The sequence below is a fragment of the Echinops telfairi genome, unplaced genomic scaffold, assembly GCF_000313985.2.
Source record: "Echinops telfairi isolate 266 unplaced genomic scaffold, ASM31398v2 ScPeMD7_443;HRSCAF=831, whole genome shotgun sequence".
Taxonomy (NCBI): Eukaryota; Metazoa; Chordata; class Mammalia; order Afrosoricida; family Tenrecidae; genus Echinops; species Echinops telfairi.
This window is the reverse complement of record NW_022104341.1, coordinates 30,701,301-30,713,840: the sequence shown is the minus strand read 5'-3', so window position 1 is coordinate 30,713,840 and position 12,540 is coordinate 30,701,301. Positions and strand designations below refer to the sequence as shown.

General features: G+C 35.6%; 1 protein-coding gene and 1 pseudogene across 1 annotated transcript in view; both read left to right on the top strand.

Annotated features, from left to right (window-relative positions):
* PKN2 (protein kinase N2) overlaps positions 1–12,540 on the top strand; it is a 133,918-nt gene that overhangs the window by 63,141 nt on the left and 58,237 nt on the right. The window lies entirely within an intron of this gene.
* On the top strand, positions 11,758–12,114 carry LOC101643461 (annotated as a pseudogene).

Here is a 12,540-nt window from a genome sequence, read left to right as displayed (position 1 = left end):
AATTCTAGCTTACAAATTGGATTAGACCAGAACATGCACACTGCTACAGATAAGAGCCTGCAACACAGGGAATCCGGGATAGATAAATCCCTCAGTCACAAGGAAGAGATGAGCCAGTCAGGGTGCAATATAGCACCGATGAAGCATACAACTTTCCTCTAGTTCTTTGGTACTTCCTTCCCCCCACGATCATGACCTCAATTCTATCTTACAAATTGGATTAGACCAGAACATGCACACTGCTACAGATAAAGAGCAGGGAATCCAGGATCGATAAACCCCTCAGGGCCAACAATGAGAATACAGATACCAGGAGGATAAAGGGATGGGGGGGAGAGGAATCGATCACAAGGGTCAACATATAACCCCCTCTCTGGGGGACAAACAACAGAAAAGTGGGTGAAGGGTGGCAGAGGACAATTTAAGATATGAAAATAACCTATAACAAGTATTTATAAGGGAGGGTGGGCGGAGGAGGGAGGGGGAAAATGAGCTGATATCAAGGGCTCAAGTAGAACGAAAATGCTTTGAAAATGATGCTGGCAACATATGTGTAAATGTGCTTAACACAATGGATGATTGTATGGATTATTTTAAGACATGTAAGAGCCCCCAATAAAAGTATGTAATTTTTTTTTAAAGTTACTTTTTTGAGCCTGAAATATCTTTTGAGTATCAGTTTAAACTATAAACCTTTCCCCTTTAAAATACATAGTTATGCTCTGTAAAGAGCTATGGGATCAAATTAACAACAGCAACTCAAAATATCAGTTAGGAATTTTAGGGGGCAGTGGATTTGTTAATAATAAAGGAACAACTCAGAAAAGGAGGGTTAGAATAGTTGCACAATTTGAAAAATGTAATAACTGTCACATTTATTATGTGACAATTATAATACAGAAACTTGAGTTGTTTATCTTACTGTGTATATTCTCAACAGAAATTAAACTTCTGAAAAATATGTCATCTATAGCAAACTTGATGGATTCTATACTACTTGCACATTTGAATACTTGCTAACTTGTCTTTATAATGCCAAAATCAATATTTGTATTTTGTTTATAGTTATTTAAAGACATGTGCAGAGCAGAGAAAATTTTGAGTTGCCTGATGAAACATTTTTCTTTACTAAAATACCGTCCTGCTTAGAGAAGTGGTTCTTAATCCGTCTGGGGGTTATAGACCACTTTGAGAATATGGTAAAACTTTGGACTCTCAGTCATGTATCAGTATACATTTGCCTTTCCTATACCTTTGAAGGATTCATGAGCCCCTCAAACTAATATGTCAGATTTAAGAGCTTTACTCCAGAGAGCAGTAGCTTGGGTAATTTTAATTTTAGAACAAGAAAAATATCTAAATCTCATACTAGAAGTCAATACTAAAACTGGTAGTACAGGAAATACCAGCTAACCCCATAGTAAATGTTAAAAGTTAAGGAAAAAGTATTCTATCAAATATATCAGTCATATAGAAATTAAAACTCACTATACTCGAGTTGATTCCAATTCATAGCAACCCTGTAGACATGGTAGAACTGCCCCTGTGGGTTTCTAAGGAAATAACTTTTCACTAGATTGGAAAACCTCATCTTTCTCTCATTAATATATGTGTTTGGGAGTGTGTGCATGCATGTATATTTATAAGAAACATGGAGTTTTCTAAAAATAGCAAAATACTTAATGAAATATGTTATATACAATTAATTTGATAAAATTATAACCATTTCAAAAATTTTTATTTATGTCTTATATGCATTTCTCTCTTCATCTCAAATTTCATTTAGTGGGGTAGGTAAGTGGGCTTTATGGCTTTAAGCAAAGATTTATTGTCCTCTTGATTTCAAATCTTTGTCAACCAAAACAAAATAATTGCCGAGTAATTTATATGTTGAAATTATATAAGAAATATCTAATAAACTATGGAAGAAACACTGATTTAGAGACATTAAAATCTTTAAAATAAATCATTTAAGAGTTGAAAGATAGATTTCATAATAAATATACTTTTCTGAGTGTTTAGAAATTATTTATAGACCTTTAGGTCGGAGGATTCTAAATAATCTGCCCCATCACACCTCGGAGAAAGGACACAGCACCATTAGTAATTACTGTTCCTCGCAGCCTGATTTTTCTTACAGAGCAGATCGCTACCAAAGGAATCTGAACTAGGTGGCTCTTTTTGAGAGATTTATCATACCCGAAAGACAAGCCATAAAATTTGTATAAAATTAAGTGTTTGGCATTTTATCATATAAAATATGTGGAGCTCTTAGACTTTTAGCAAGGGAAATGAATGAAGTTTAAAGTGTATAAAGTTCACATCATCTTCGTCAGACTTGAATGAAAGAAGGTCAAGTATACAGGCAGCAAACTCAATTAGGCTTTTGCAGTCTGCATTTCAGGCTAACCATGCTTCTCCTATTTCTAACAGTAATGAAAGCAAAGAAGAGTCAAGTTATTTAGGGAGAATAAATATGTGATGGCTAGACATAAAGAAGAAGGCAGGGTCAAAATTATTTTTATGTTAGTTACTAGGTAACTAGCAAAACAAACAAGGAATAGATGAAAATTTAGGGGCTAAACACTCAATGCCAATAACACATGCACCTTATAGCACCTTACAGGACAAAACAACTTTATAGGACAAAGTAGAACTGCCCCATATGGTTTCCATGGATGTAACCTTTCAGAAGCAGAAGAGCAGCTGGTGAGCTCAAATCACCAACCCTTAACCACTGCACCACCAGAACTCCAAAATTTAGGGACAAGAATGTTTAATTCAGTATGGCAGTGTGGCAGTTTAATTCAGTTGTCTTCAGAACTTTAAGCATTTGTATTTTTTATGATGAAAATTATTGTTGTTCATGTCATAGCCAGAGTTATTCTCTAAAAATAATATCAAATATTTTCACTCTCTTCTCAAAATTATCCATTGGCTCTCTACTACTACTTGACTGAAACCTATAACACTACATGACTGTGCAAGATTTACCGCCAACCACTTTCTGACCTCATCTACTAAGATACTTGCCTCCTCCTCTGGCATCCTGCTGACCCCTTTAGCGTACCAAAACACTCTTACTTGCAGCCTTTGCACTTGCTATAGATGGCTCTGCTAGCAATCTGTTTTCCAACATGTTTTCAAGGTATTCTTTCTCACTCTAGCACAGTCGCTACTCAGAGGCTATCACATTAGCAAGTTCTGTACTAGCATCTTATGTATCCCTTCCTTGTCCTTTTTGCTACTTTAGTGCTATCTGAAGTGATATATTACAGGATCAATCTCTTTATCTTATGTTTTCACAGTATAGTCTAAATTTCAAATTACTGAATATGTTCTTATTTATCACTGTGTCCTTGCCCAGAGCAATGCCTGTTGTATTCGAGGTGGTTTGCTACAAATATTCAATACCTGTTTGCTGAAGATACAGATATTGTTACACTGGCTATTCATTTCTATTCAACTTCCGTTGGCCCAAGGCCCATAATTTTATACAGTGCTCTTCTGAGTTTATGACTCTATTTTTTGTATTGTTAATACAAAGTTCTGAGGAATAGGATGCAATTATTTTATACTACTACCTAAGGAGTTGTGTACTCTGGCACCTCTTCATTGCTGGGAAGTTGTGGCTGTAAGCAACATTGATTTCACACCAATCTCTGAGTGCTTGATGAAGGCATGTTGAAGATGATGTCTCCTGCTCACACACTCACGTAACAAAACAAGCTATTCAGTAAAACCCAAGATTCTTTATATTTTCGTTTTGAATGTTCCCAAGTCTATATACTTTTGCTCATTTGGAAATACCTGCTGATCTATTCACATACCCCATTCTCTAGTTTTCACCATTCAATCTTGGCATATTCCAATCTTACCTATTTTTAAGCTTCATGAAACCTTCCTGGATTCTTTCATCTAAATTTGACTCCAGGTCATTTAAATTTTTCTTTGGCAACTTCAAAATTTTTGATCCATATTATCTGTGTTTCTGCTTATAGCAAACTATAAGCTTACAGAGAGTAGCAATATGCTTGTCAATCTTAGCATTTTCACTGATCTGACAACATATAACATATAGAAAGTAAGCTATAAGTATGAGATGAATAAAGATGATTGACTTGTTTCTGAAAGATGTGTCTGTGATAGTTTTTGTTTTATTTTTATAACAGCCACTTTCAGTTGCAGAACAAAAGTAGTTTTTAATGAAATAAATTATATGATTTGAAAATATTTAAAACGAAATTCTTTTTATAATTATTGCTTATTCAATCTAAATTTATTTGGTATTGTGTGGTGCTTAGTTATCAATATTGTAAAAAATCAGAATTCCAAACATTGTGCTCAAGCAGACAGTCTTTTGAACAGAACAGTGCGATAGATTGATAGAGATGATTGAAGCTATCTGTATTCTGAGGATTCAAGTGACATTGCCACTCACACGACCTAGATATCGATTGTTGCTTCTTGTTAGAAAAGGGTCCTTGTGGCTAGTGGGTTATGAGTTGAGCTGTTAATCGCAAGGTCAGCAATTTGAAAACTAGCTACTTCACAGGAGAAAGGTGAGGTTTTCTTCTCCTGTAAAGATTTACAACATTGAAAATCCAAAGGGGACAGTTCTACTCTGTCCTAGGGTTGCCATGAGTCAGAATTGATTCCTTTCGTTTGTTTTAGAGTTGCCCAAAATGTGTCCTCAGTGTACTCCATGAGCAGGCCTATGGGTTCAACTTGATAAAACTAATCTAACATGCCAATTTCCCTATTTGGATACTTTTTATAACATACCAAGATGGGTCTAGCAGTTTAGTTTAGTTTAGACCACTGCTTAATCCATGTTTCAGTGAACCAAATAAACTATTAGATACTTTTTTAACCTCTCAAGTTGAAACACTGAATGAAGAAGCTGTGTTTAGTAGGCCCATATCATGACACTCAAACTGATTCAGCTTTATGTTGTGTGTCATGATCCCCTACACCCTTAATAATCATTATCATATATATCCCGCAGGTTTCTTGTTTGTACATACTAGGAAAAATTGAGCAATTCCTTTGAATTGTATATAGCATGCTTCTTTCTGTGTCACACTTTATACTTCCCTGATTGTGGTTCACAAAGACTTCAAGTCTAGTAGAAGGTTTAGAAGCAAAAGTGGATTTTGGAGATGGATCCTGGGAATATTGGACAAATGCCATATCAGGCATCTGCCTCAGGTGATACCTCAGACAAAGCCTCTTTAGAAAAAGCTGGGTTAATACCATTTTAGCTTGAACTGTGTGTATCTGAAGCCCTGGGCACAACACTAATGTCATTTTGTGTTGCGAAAGCAGTAACAGCCTACCCTACCAGCTTCCTTATACTTACTGTTCTGCTAAAATCACAGAAAAAAATATACACTCACTTGGCGACTTGTCTCCTAAGTATTTATCTTGGCACCTTTTACCATGCATTAGTAGTACTCACCTTCTGTATCAGAGTCTGTAAGACTACCAGGGGAGAGAAGCCATTCAGAAAACTCATCCTTCAGATTTTACTCATCTAGGACCACTCGTGGTGTCGAGTGTCTCAGTCTGGGTTCTCTAGAGGAGCAAAATCAATGAAGTATGCATGTATTAGTGCGTGCAAGAGATTTATTTTAAGAGAATAGCTCACACAGTTGTAGGAATGGGTGTGTCCCAAATCTGCAGATAAATTGTCATGGTGAAGGGGTCTCCTGACCTGTGGTTGCAGGGACTGAAAACCCAAAATTGGTAGGTCTCGTGAAAGATTAGTAGCTCACGTCTCAAGAATTTGAGATCAGAGGATAACAAGTGAGGTACAGGATTTAGAGAGAATTGTGCCATATATATATTTACATTATCTTTTAAACCACTAAGTATGGCCCTGGGGAGGTTGACAAATAAACTGTCACAGTCAATATTTTTTCAATGTGTAAAAATAGTTCACACATACTTCCAACCTTATCTTTTTACCTTTTACATATTAGCTACTCAAACACAATTCACTGAATGTCTAAAAACATGAAGTTGACTATAAAATGCATTGAATACTTTACAGTATAAACTGGCAGTGTAGTAACTGTATATTGCTGGTGACAGATAATATCTAAAGGCAGTTTTAAAAGCCTTCATTATATTTTGACATCTGTACATATCCTTCAAATATCTGTGTGTGGAAACATTCACTTACTATTAAAATTAAATAGAAATACTATTTGTTACATATTATGTTAAAATAAGAAAGGTGTAGTTCCAAAGAAGTATGTGACAAGACTATTCTTTCACAGAGAGATAACATTAAAAAAGGATCAGATTGATTCAAAAGTGTTACATAAACTGTTTCCTTAAAATTTGTACTTTAAAAAAAATTATTTTATTGGGGGCTCATACAACTCATCACAATCCATACATACATCAATTGTGTAGATCACATTTGTACATTCGTTGCCCTCATCATTCTCAAAACATTTGCTTTCCCCTTGGGATCTTGGAATCAGCTCATTTTTCATTTTTTTCCCCTCCCTCCCTCCCCACTCCCCTTTCTCTCATGAGTCCTTGATAATTTATAAATTATTATTATTTTATCTTATCTTATACTGCCCGACATCTCCCTTCACCCACTTTACTGTTGTCCATACTCTAAGGAGGAGGTTATATGTAGATCATTGTAATTGGTTCCTCTTTTCACCCCACCTTCCCTCCACCCTCCTGGTATCACCACTCTCACTACTGGTCCTGAGGGGTTCATCTGTCCTGGATTCCCTGTGTTTCCAGTTCCTATCTTTACCAGTGTACATCCTCTGGTCTAGCCAGGTTTGTAAGGTAGTATTGGGATCATGATAGTTGGGGTTGGTTGGGGGAAGAAAGCATTTAAGAACTAGAGGAAAATTGTGTGTTTCATCGAAGCTACTGCACTGCACCCTGAGTGGCTCGTCTCCTTCTCGCTACCCTCTCCAAAGGGATGTCCAGTTGCCTTACAGATGGGCATTGGGTCCCCACCCCACGCTCCCCCTAAATTTGTACTTTCATATTAGCACTTCATCGACATAAGGTACCATGTGCTTGTTGTTGTTTTTTTAAAGGAAAACATTGTCAACAAAAGTCTCGTGTTTTGGATAGCATTATTCTAGTTTTAAGAAGCCCTGGAGCAGTGATTCTCAACCTTCCTAAGGCCACGACCCTTTAATACAGTTCCTCATGTTGTGAATTGTAATGTAAATATCTGATATGCAGATGCATTTTCATTGTTACAAATTGAACATAATTAAAGCATAGGGATTAATCACAAAACAATATGTAACTATATATTATGAAATATTTATGTGTTTTCTGATGGTCTTAGGTGATTCCTGTAAAAGGGTCATTCAGCCTCTAAAGGGGTCGCGACCCACAGGTTGAGAACCGCTGCCCTAGAGGCACAATGGCTACATACATGACTCCTAACATACTTGGCTGGCAGTTAAAACTGACTCCATTCTCCATGAGAAAGATGTAGCAGCAGTCTGCTTCCATAAAAAAAAAAAAATTAGCACTCCTTAAAGATGTACAGTGTTGGAAGCCCTGTAGAGTAGTTCTACATTGACTTTTAGGGTGACCTTTTGAATCAACTCAAAAGCCTTTAGGTTTAGGATTGGTTTATCCCGGTTTTACAACTAAAATAACTTATGGTATGTAGGACAATACACAAGTTGTGTTGTTATTGTTAGTTGTCCTTGAGTTGACTCTTAACTCATGATGGTCTCATATATACCAGAATTAAAAGTTGCCCAGTTCTGCACCTTCTTGATAATCGTTTATATTACTCAATAAGACAATTTAGGCCCAAGTATATATGATTACAAAATATATTTGGCCTATCGGATTATGAGCAATGGAAGACTAATTATTTTCCTCAATGTAGGTAGTCTAGTCTCAAAGAAATAGAAAATTTACTTCAAATCTTCAGTTTCATGTTTCTAATATTGGATCGATGAAAGGATTGAAGTACTTTATTTTAAATTTAGCTGAGTTCATAAAAGTATAATATGTCATAGGCAAATACCAAATTCAAGCTAGTATCCTTATTGGTGAAGCATAATTAACAGATATGTTGTTCTGGGAGGTCAAAGTGTAATTCATAATTTAAATTGATAATTAAGGGATTTATTATAAATAATTTTACCGGACTCCTTGGTGTTAAACTTATATATTTTTATTTATAAAACAACATTTGGCTAGAAACTCCTTTTTTAAATTAGTGACTAACTTTCAAGGCAGAAAAGAAATTGAAAAAATTTTATAAATGTGTTTATTTTTTCCCCACTGGTTAGTAACCTGAGTTTGGTAAATAACAGAATATATTACTTTCTTTTATATAACAGCAACATATCTTTCACACACATTTCTTTTTCTTTTATTCCATGTCATATGTGTGTGTTCAGTTTATTGAAAGGAAGCTTCCTTTCTGATAATTTTGTGTTAAGGTCTAGTCTTGAGTCTTTTGGAAAATTAAGATTTTATGCTATTTTAGTTTCATGTTATCTCTAGTGATGGAGTTCCTTACAGCTCAGGTGCTTTCTGTTAACCAAAAGGTTGGAAGTTGGAATCCACCCAGAGGCTCCTCAGAAGAAAAACATGGCGATCTAATTTGACAAAATCAACCATCGAAAACCCTGTGGAGCACAGTTGCCATGAATAAGGACCAAGTCGATGACAACTAGTTTTTACCTTATAAGGGCAGAGGTGGTTCAGTGGTAGAATTTTCATCTTCCACGCAGGGCACTCAGGGTTGATCGCTGACCAGTACAACTTGTACAGAGCAAATACCAGCTTTTCAGTAGAATAGGTTTCAGTAGGGCTTCCACGCTAAGATGAACTAGAAAAGTCTTGGTAATCTACTTGTGAAAATTACCAATATAACCTTATGGATTTCCTTAGTTTAACTTCTAACTGATCATGGAGGTGGTAGGGGCCCGGCAACATTTGGTTCCATTGTACGTAGGGTTACAATTAGCTGGCAACCACCTTGATGGTAGTTAATCACAATAGCAATACCTTAGTGATAAAAGTATAAATGCCTCAATAATATGCAATGGTTGACCTTTCCTATGAATAAATTCTACCGAATTTGATGTTTAATTTTATATGTCACTTCTTTCATAAAGAGAAAAACCTCCTGGGTTTTGACAACTTCTAAATCTCCAAGCAAAAGATGGATGACATTATTTTGTAATACTTAACTTGAAGTTTTTCCTTGATTCTTCCATTTTCTTTAACTGCTACAATAACAAATTTAGTAGCTTAAGAAAGGGGAAATATATTAAAGTGTAATATATATTTCACTTTGTAGTTAGAAAGTGCTGGTGACACAGTAGTTATGCTTTTGAATGCTGACCGAAAGGTCTGCAGTTTAACCTGCTGGCAACTTCACAGAGTAAAGACTTGGTGACAGCCTAGGAAACAATATGAGGAAGTTCCACTCTGTCCTATAAGGTTGCTATGAGTCGAATTAGCTAGATGTCTCGTCCTTGTAGAAAGTTTAGGGGGAAATCTTTTTCTTCTTTCTTTCTAGCTTCTAGAAGCCACCCATATTCCTTGACTGTGGCACTCTTGCTCTATCTTCAACCCCAGCAACTGCTAGCTCTTTCATCACATTTCTCTGACTCCCTGTTTGCCTCTCCCTTTCAGATTCACGGACCTTTGAGATGGTAGCAGACCACTCTTAGAATACAGGACACTCACTATATTTTAAGGACATCCTTAATTCGATCAACTACCAGATTTCCCCTTGCCACGAGTTTCCCAAGCAAATTCATAGGTTCCAGAGAACAGAACACAGGCATCTTTGGGGGACATGGTATTTTTCAGCTATTGACTAACCTACTAAGAGAGATTCATTCCAAAGAAAGGTTAACCAACAAAATCCACAGTATCATTAATATCACATGTAAGTATAATTTTGTGAAAGATAATTCACAACCATTATAGTAGTGCATTGACTAGTAACTGCCAGGAATTTAAGCTAAATTCAGAAGGAAACATGGAACAAGGGATATTGGCTAAAAGCAGAGAATACCATAAGATATTCAACTGTAGGTGTTAAAACAAATTATGGATTACCTCACAAAGTGTGGTAATTTCAGATCATTGTGATTATGCATAGTAAGAGAGGGTACTATATGATTTAAAATCAGGAGATGTGTGTGCTATAGTTTATCCTAATACCATGCTTACTCAATCGGTATGCTAAGGTAATAATCCAAAAAGCTGGATTTCTTGAAGAAGAATGTAGCACCAAGATTGGAAGATTAATATATACCCTGTGATATGCAGGTGATACAACTTTGCTTGCTGAAAACAAAATGAACTTAAAATGTTAATGAAGATCAAAGGCCAAAGCCTTCCATTTAGATTACACTTAAGATAAAGCAAAAATCCTCTCACTGAAATCAACAATAGAAGCAAGATCATAATGAATGGAGAAAAGTTAGAAATTCTCAAAGATTTCACTTACTTGGATCCACAGTGAATGCCAAGGGAAGCCACAGTCAAGAAATAAATAACATACGTGTATTTCATTGGGCAAATCTGCAAAAAAACGAAAGAAAGAAAGAAACTTTTTTTTTTTAATCCAGAAAAGGCATTACTTTTAGGACTGAGGTATCCCCTGCCCATACCATGGAATGAATGTTAAGTCGCTTCATATGGATGTGAAAACTGGACATAATGCATAGGGACGAATGAAGAACAGTTGGTGTCTTTGAATCATACTATTTTTTAACAATATTTTTAACTATTTTTTAACGATATTGGATTGCCAGAAGGACAAGCACTTGGAAGAACTCTTAGGAGAAGTATGGCCGGAATGCTCCTTCGCAATGAGGATGGTGAGGCTATTCATCTCATGTATTTTGGCATGTCCCTGGAGAAGGACATCATACTTGGAAAAACAACGAAATGGAAAGACTCTCTGTGAGTTGGATTGACACTGTATGTAACAGTGGACGCAAACACAGTAACCATTTTGAATATAGCTATAAATTAGAAACGGTAGCACCTGACAACATGCTGCCTACCAGAGTTCCTAAAATGCCACAGAACTAAATTGAAGGACTGCTGGAACATCATTTCACTTAATTCAGAATCTTTCTTGAAATCTTAAGAGAGAGTAACGGTTTATTCCATATAATTTCTCCCTAATTCTTTTGAGGTCTTACTTACTATTTTTACAGTCAGAATTTTGGGGGACTATGAATCTCATTATCTATATTTATAACTTTTCCCTTATCAGAATTTAAGGTAACAAAGATATCACCTATGATTAGCTTATTTTTTTAAGGTTCTCACTCACGAAGCTTCCTAAAAAGATTTTGATGAGATTTAATGAAAGAGAGGATGAAATTATATAATATTTAAGGTTTAATCATACTCAGGTATACATCACATACAGGTATATATCATATGTTGTTGCTTTGAGAAGGAGAGTCATGGAAAATTTGTTATGTTTTAAGTAAAGCTACAACAAGTGAGAATTACAGATTAAAATTTGGGTTGTTGGGTGTTTTGGTTTTATTTATTCTTTAACATTGAGTGACTGATGTTCTCTCAAATTCTAAATATTAAGTAACATTGTTTTCCTTGTTTATTTCCGTATAAGCTTAATGACTCTTCCCTCCCCCTCATGTAAATGTATTTTATAGTGTTCAGAGTATTTAACGTTCTTATTTAACTTGTTGCATTTTTTAAAATATTATTCCTCTGAGCTCGGCGCCTGGTGTCAAGATGGCGCCACAGAAAGACAAGGCTAGGAAGTCAGTCTGGAAGTTTCATTTGGATCTTACTCATCCAATAGGAGATGGAATTTTTGATTCTGCAAATTTTGAGCAGTTTCTATAGGAGAAGGTTAAAGTCAATGGAAATCTCGGAAATGTTGTTCATATTGAACGATTCAAGAATAAAATTACAGTAGTTTCTGAGAAACGGTTCTCTAAAAGGTATTTGAAATACCTTACCAAGAAATACCTTAAGAAGAGCAACCTTCGTGATTGGCTTCAGGTGGTTGCGTCTGACCAGGAAACTTACGAGCTTCATTATTTCCAGATTAGTCAAGATGACGATGAATCAGAAACTGAGGATTAGATGAAGCCTCTGTATAGAGCTTTGCTTACTAATGCAATGTTGTAATTGCAAAATACTCTTGAATAAAAATCATTATACTTCTAAAAATATATATATTATTTAGAAGCTATGAAAATATCTTTCATTTTTGTCAGTGCCTTTCTTTTTGTTATTGTTATTTTGTTTTTGGTTTTTACTGTTATTGTTTTGTTGGTTTTGACTTCCTTTGTTGTTTTATTTGGCTTTGCCTGGTTTTTGCCCTTATTAATGTATCTGCATGTCTTTCTAGATAATATAGGCAGGATAAATAATTTGGAGATGAAAAGAACGGGACCAATGGTTCCAGGGGGATACGGGAGAAAGGAAGGTTGGGGGGACCAACTCAGGGACAAGGGAACAACAAGTGAACTAAAACCAATGGAAGGAAGGTTGTAGGATGCCTAGTGG